The sequence below is a fragment of the Ictalurus furcatus genome, chromosome 3 (genome assembly GCF_023375685.1).
Source record: "Ictalurus furcatus strain D&B chromosome 3, Billie_1.0, whole genome shotgun sequence".
NCBI lineage: Eukaryota > Metazoa > Chordata > Actinopteri > Siluriformes > Ictaluridae > Ictalurus > Ictalurus furcatus.
Genome location: NC_071257.1, coordinates 1,687,868 through 1,695,765, shown reverse-complemented (window position 1 = coordinate 1,695,765; position 7,898 = coordinate 1,687,868).

The following is a 7,898-nucleotide window of genomic DNA, read 5'->3' as shown; positions in this document are numbered from 1 at the left end:
TTAAAACCCTAGCCTTTATCAGGACTTGAACCCAGTATTTCAACACCATCTAAGAGGAGTATTTTATTCTATTGTGCCACTGATATTGCTGGTGCTCAATTGGTTGTTTTGCATACTTATTCATCTGCATTTCAGAGCAAAAAGATACAAATGAGAAGGTGGTTTTGAACCAGAGATCTCAGGAATAAGAGGCATACATCTTTCTAAAGCACCACAAACACTCACACAAACAACCCTGCGTTTATCAAGTTTATCCTCAACACTGACACTCTACCTTCAGGCTCCTGCTCAAGATGTGACCTGAGGTATGATTACCAGCTGGTCAGGGTGTGTTGAAGTGGCTCAGAGAGCTAAGCAGATGGGTCTAAGTGTGTGTGCGCTTACTTCCTTGTGAGGTACTAGGTCCGATGCTCGGGGCAGATGGGTCTTTGGTCACTGCGTGTCTGGCTTGAATAATCCTTGAATATGTGTGTTGCTATTATCTGAATGTGTACAAAGAACACATCTCGCAAACCGCTGGGTCTATGAGCATATATGTTCTAGTGCTGTGTGTGTGTATATAAATATGTGTACCTTGTTGCAGTGTGTTTCTGAACATAGTTGCTGTGTGTGTCTGTAACCATGTGTACTTCACTGTTGTGTGCATATCTCTCCCAAGGAGTATATATGTGTTTCTCATACACTGTTATGTATGGATCTCTTTCACTTACAGTAAGCATGGGCTAAGAAAATACTCCTGACAGACACCACTGAACACTGTTTATCAGGTTACAGAGTGCCATATTTCCTTTTGTCCCAATCACTGCAGATGTCACCCTTTTCCTTGTTAGATGCTTCCCTAAAGCATACTCATTTATCCAGTGAAGTTTTCTGTAAGGAGACGTTTATGAAAGTGGCGGCGCTTTGTAAGAGCTATATGTAATGCTCTTTAAGTTTTACGACGTCTTCATGGCGGAGGAGTTCACGTGTTTCTCGGTAACTGGTTTGCTGAAGAGGGAACGGCGCTACCTGCTGCACATTGCATTGAACTATAAACAGATTCGTAAAAGTAGAAGACTCTAGTATAATATTCTGTAATAAGAAAAGAAAGTAGCTGCCTGTAACTCCACTTCATCACACCAGACTGTCGTTAATTATTTTCCTATAACAGCGTAACATCACATGATTTATTAATGACATATTGCTCACTGCTACTTTTTTTTTAATAAAAAAATTATTGACATTATCAATCACATGCCTGCGCATTTAAAAATCGATCATATTGACCATCTTTTATATTTCAGTCGACATAAAGCGGATTTTTGAGGACCACCTCGTCAATCGGCTATGACCAGTGTTTGTGTAACGCCTCTGATTGATTTTCCCGCTTTTCTCCCGTAGGCAGCTCTCTGGAAACGCCAGCACGCCGCCTTGTTATGCACCTGTTTTCAGGATGCGCCTAAGGCCACGTGCTCCTCCAGCCCCTCGCTCTCCCTCACCGGCACCAGCGCCCTCTCGGGGATGACTCAGCCTTCCTTGTAGCGCTGGCTGTCCTCGGTGGAGAACGCGTAGATCCAGCCCAGCTGCATGCCGACCGTGTCAGGATCACACGGTCCTGCACGTCACCGTACTGCAGATTCATCGCGGTCACGTCAAGATAAACACACACACACACACACACGTACATGTACATATACTGTATATACTCATACATACACACATGTAGACACACTAGCCTTTAAATTCTCTGCTGAGTTCGCTAGTCTTGCAGCAAACACGAGTGTGAAATATGATTGTTTGAGCTCGGCAGACAGAATCCCTCCCCAAGCAGTAAACAAAAGCGAGAAAATCCGCAAAGGCTCGATCGGAACGGCGCGCTTGTATATTGGACGTGTCAGCAGGGGCATAATTTAACATCGGGGATGAGTAACTCGTCCACTGGTCCACGTTTCAGACACGAGTTGGTCGGGTTTTCGTTTCTGGTGGGTGCGCATCTGCTTAGGATCACATCTGTGAGCGTAACCTAATGTGGAACTCTGCCAAGGCAGTAAACACAGGGGACAAGAAGCAGCACACTGGAGGCTCCGCGTCTGTCTGTGTGTGTGCGTGTAGGTGTCTGTGCTAAGCATCACTAATTTAGGAAGAAGGACGTGGCATGTCGCTGTCGCTGCTTTTTCCTCATGTGGCTTGTAACCACACTCGGTGACTGTTTACGGTGGATTAATGAGACTGTATCATTAAAATCAGCTAATAGCGTTAGTTTTTTTTTTTTTGTTAAAACCCAAAATTTTCCAGTAATTATACATTGTTACTATATTTAAATTACATTTTATAGGATTTGTACTTAAGTATAGTTGAACGTTAGCGATTAGCATCACACTTCTGGGGTTGTGAGGTTCGAGTCCCGCCTCCACCCAGTGTGGGCAGAGTTCGCATGTTCTCCCTGTGCTTTGAGGACTTCCTCCGTGTACTCCGGTTTCCTCCCCCGTCCAAAGATATGGGTTGTAGGCTGAGTGGCATCTCTAAATTGTCCTTACTACGTGAATGGGGGTGTGTGTGAGACAGAGACAGACAGACAGGGAGAGAGAGAAAGCCCTGCAATAGGTTGGCACCCTGTCCAGGGTGTCCCCTGCCTCATGCCCCGAGTCCCCTGGGCCAGGCTCCAGGTTCCCCGCCGCCCTGTAGGAAAAGCGGTATGGAAAACGGATGGATGGTCATACTCTTATTCAGTTACATTATCATTAAAAAAAAAATCTTACATTTTCTTTCAAAACACAAAAAAAAAAATATATATATATATATATATATATATATATATATATATATATATATATATATATAAAAAGAGATAACAAGAAACTGCAGAGATCGCTTTCTCCTTTTGCTCAGCGATCACTTATATTAATCGGATTTTTTTTAAATCCCATTAACTTTATTAACACTGAATATTTGTCTCATTGAGTCTTTATGAATTAAAGTTGAGTGCCATACATCACACACTTCTTCACAACTGCAGAAATTCTACAACAAACTACTGATGGGACTGAACAGTAGCAGGTGGTTACGCTTCCGTCTTTTATTTTCTTCCTCCTCCATGTAATATTTTATTAATGTGGACTCCATGTTCTTTCTGGAGAACCGTCCCTGTACAACTGTCTGAGCTCGGAATACGTTCAGCGGCTTGAAAGCCTGTAAAAAAATTCATGAACGCAGCCAATTTCCGTCCGGGAGTGCTTTTGTAAAGATGGCACTGTTAGTTCCTGTCATCACTTACACAGACTCTATTCTTCCTCTCTCTCTCTTGAAGCAGAGTCAAAAATCACAGCTGGTCACGTTACCGAGAACCTTAAAGTTACAGCTTTACCTCCGACACTGGAGACTCCTTCTATAAAGGATCACCATACTGACCGTTATCCATTCATCTCTAGGAAATGACCCACATTTTGAACGCGTTTACGGCCTGGCGTGATTATTATGCATGATAAGATGGTCACTGAAGGGTTTTTTCATTGCAGTAGCAGTACATCACGTCTAACACATGGATTTCGCTCGAACCAAAAATGGATTTCCTAGATGAGAATTTCTAAACAATATGAAACTGGGCTCAATGCACATCTGGTGAAATGACCTAATAATCCTCCACGCCTTCTGCGGATCATCATCATCAAGCTTCTGTGAGGCATCTCGTACTCTTTCTGGTCTCAGAGTAGAATCTTCACAGGCCTGCTCGCTCAAAAACAAATATTTATATGGAAAGCTCTTCAGACTAAAGGGATTTGAGCTGAAGCTATGCAGCTGAATAATCTGGAACTGTTGGTTACTCCTACACGGTTACTCCTACACAGCCTAGCCTTCAAGATGCTAAAAACGAGTTTAAAACGAATTTATTTAGATGAGTTACTGACACGGTGGCTCAGTCCTGGGATTTAAGCTCTAGCCGCTTGGTCACTAGCGCACAAGTTAAACTTTTGCGCCGCCAAAGTCATTCGCCTGTAAGGAACTTTCCGTAGTGCAACGGCACGGAAATGAACTCCTGCACGTTTGACCAAGTCGAATCGACATCGTATGCAACCGGAAAACATGCTCACGGAATTTTCTGCCCTCTTCAGCGAGCAGCTTGAAGCCTTCATCCGTTTAAAGATGATCTGTTTGCATTCTTGGTGCAGTGGACATCATGGAAATGTAATGCCGTCTGGCACACGTTCAGATTCTTACACTGTTTCTCAGGCACGAACATGTGCGTTTAGATAATCGGGCCAATTTTAGTGGCTTCGCAGTCATTTCATCATGTTCTTTAAGCTCTCATACAGGTGCATCTTAATCTTAACCAATCCGTAATTTCCTTCAAAAAGTGGGAATTTCATATATTCTAGACTCTTTACACAAAGAGAAATATTTCAAGCAGTTTTTTGTTTGTTTGTTTTAATCTCGATGATTACGGATTACGGGCCAAGGAGAGCAAAAATCCAGTATCTCAAAATATTAGAATAAATACTTTGTAATACAGAAATGTGGACGTTCTGAAATGTATGGTAATTTATGCACGCGGTCGGGGTTTTAATCCTTTTGCAGGAATTACTGCATCGATGCGGCGTGGCACGGAGGCGATCAGCCTGTGGCGCTGCTGAGGTGTTCTGGAACCTCAGGCTGCTTCGATAGCGGCCTTCAGCTCGTCTGTATTGTCGGGTCTGGTGTCTCTCGTAGATTCTCTATGGGGTTCTGGTCAGGAGATTCGGCTGACCGTTCAAGCACAGTAACACCACGGTCAGTAAACCAGATACTAATAGTTTGGGCACTGTGGGCAGGTGCGGAGTCCTGCTGGAAAAGGAAATCAGCATCTCCGTAAAGCTCGTCAGCAGACGGAAGCATGAAGTTCTCTAAAATCTCTTGGTGGACGCTGCATCGACTCTCGACTTGGGAAAACACAGTGGACCGACACCAGCAGATGACATGTAGAGGCCATACCACACGATGCAAACCACTCATCCACAGTAAGACTCAGAAAGCCAGATTGGGATTTGCAAACAAGTACAGACATGAGCCACAAAAGTTCCGGAACCAAGATTAACCTCTACCAAAGTGACAGAAAGTGTGGAGAAAGAAAGGATCTTTACCTGCATGGTGGAGGTAGTGTTATGGCTTGTGCTTGCGTGGCTGCTTCTGGAACAGAATCTTTATTGATGAGGGAACTCATGAGGGTGGCAGCAGAACGAATTCAAAAGTGTACGGGAACGTTCCATCCGACAGTTTACAGAGAAATGCATCCGAATCAATCAGGAGGAACTTCATCATGCAGCAACACGATGATCCAAAACTGCTACCACGCTCATCTACAAGCCACCGATAGGCTGACGTGAAACTAGCAGGTCAGCTACAAATATGCTAGCGGTGATGGCAAAACATAAACGAAACAAGCCAATAGGACGTCAGAAATACGCTTAGTAGTTCAAGATCACAAATGAAGAACATTTTCGCTTGCACGAGCCCGTCTTCTGCACCAGCTGATGTCCGGATTATGCTCAGTGATGATGTAAGCAGAACACAGTCTATCATGATTGTATAGTCTGACATGGGAGCTCACGTTATCCCACAGTTTATTCTAGAATTCCAGAAACATTTCATTGTTATTTCACAAAGTATGACAAGAACCAAATCGCTGAAGCGAGATCGTCTAAAACCGACTGTAGCTAGGAAGATCCGACAGACCACTGTGCTCGTTAAACCTCACGCAGCATGATCTTTAAAGGCAAGAATAAAAACATCTCCCTGCCATATTTTGGGACTTTCCATTAAAGACTGGAAAGCACAAGTTCGGCCCCAACAAGATTTTTAATTTCCTGCAAAGATCACGTTTCAGTCAAAGGAACGTGTTTTTCGACAGTGTTTTCCAAGACCACCTCATATCGATTGTTCCACTGTCTTATCATACCGTTTCTGTTTATGTGAACCGTTCTAGTATTAGCAGGGCTTCATCTGAAATGAAGTGGACGTCGGCGAGTCCTTTCAGCCGAGACGGACTGTTCCACTGTCGGTACACGCCATACTGTCTTAAGCATTTCAGCACACTGTATATGGACCAGTCCGGTGTCTCCGTGTGTCATTTGAGCATTTGATGGACTGCTTTATCTTTTCATATAAACATGAAACCCCATCATGGGCTAAGGGTTTGATTTCTTTTCAAAACCGAATATTCTTCCACAGTTTGTTTGCTTTTATTTGAAATATTCCAAAAACCTGCCAATAATTTTGTGAACTTTACACAGCCTGAATGTCTCAGCTGGACTACATGACATGCTCCAGGACATGCTGTGTGTGTGTGAGAGAGAACGAGAGAGAGAGAGAGAGAGAGAGAGAGAGAGAGAGCGCGAGCGAGCGAGACATAAGCACTCATTAAAGACTTAATGTAAGCAATGCATCACACAATAATGCCGGGAAATTCCTCGACTGTATGAGGAGAGTGGATTATAAACATAGATTAACAAAGCACTAACCTTTGTCTTGCACACGCACGCGCACACACACACACACACACACACACACACACACACACACACACACACTTCGCTACAACACAGCTTGTCGTGTTACAGTGTAAAACTCCTCTGTCCTAAAAACGTCAGAAAACTTAAAAGTTACAGCTTCACCTCTGACACTGGAGACTCCTTTCTTACGTGTTAAACATACCAACATTCGCACACGTTTTTTTAATTTTATTTTCATTTGAATCCGTTTGTGTGCCTTGTCTGCGGTGCAAAACCTTGTGCATGAGCTGTTACTATAGACACGAGAACCCATTCGAACAAGCACATTAATACAAACCTGTGATTTGCAGCTGCACTACTGTCAGACACAACTCATCAACACCTTCTGACCAATCAGAATCCAGAGCTGGGTAAATAAGCGATTTACTAAATATTTAATTCTATAAATAGAAAATTAAATAACATTTAATAACCCGAACTACTCATTATGTGCAGCTTCTCTCTCGATGTCCTCCCCCCCCCCCTTCCTGTGTGTGTGAGACTGCTTGAAGTGTGTGTGTGTGTGTGTCATACCAAAATGAGTGAGGAGTGGCTCCATAAACGTTCACACCGAGTATTTCAGTGTCCTCAGTTCTGAGCCTCATCTTTCCTCCGACTCGTCACTGGCGCATGTAAGTAAGTGTTCTGTCTTTATTCATCTCTCAAATCCTTTACCTTTTTTTTTTCTTTTCAATACAACTTATCTAAAACGGGTTCATTCGGCATAAACTACCACATTAAGGTTACTTTTGTTTACTTTAAGGTTAATATGCTCAAGTTATGACTTAAGACTATATTTAGACAAAAATTAAATTAAGACCGAATATTAAAAAAAAAAAACACGATTACAAGGTTCCGGTTCGTGATACGGACTGGAGCCAGAGCCGTAACCGCCGTAGACACTGAGGGGGACAAGTGACCCCCAAGTGTCCGCAACCATCGTATTTAGATGCTAGCCTGTACGTCTTTGTCAGGTCTGTGCTCAAAAAGTTAAAGGGATAGATCACCTAAAAATGAAAATTCTGTTAGTATTTGGGTTTGTTAAATGATATTACTTTTCATAACATAAAAGAAGACACCACCCCCACCCCCAACATTCTTTTTCCCACTCTATTACAGCGCTATTCCATAAAATGGCAGAAGATAGCGATATCACGAGCTTTAACGGTGCCATCAAATGATATTCTTTTTTTTTCTTTGGAACAGCAGGAAAAAACAAAAGGGTAAGCTGACAGGAACAGGACCAAAAAGTTGTGTCATTCGTATTTGGTCTGCTCTACTGTTTGGAACGTACTATTCTAGTGAATATCTGTGCATAATAGGATGAAAGGCCTGCCTGGGGGTGGAGCGTGAGTAAATCTGAAATAGAATAAAACCATCTAATCTAACTTGTTTTGA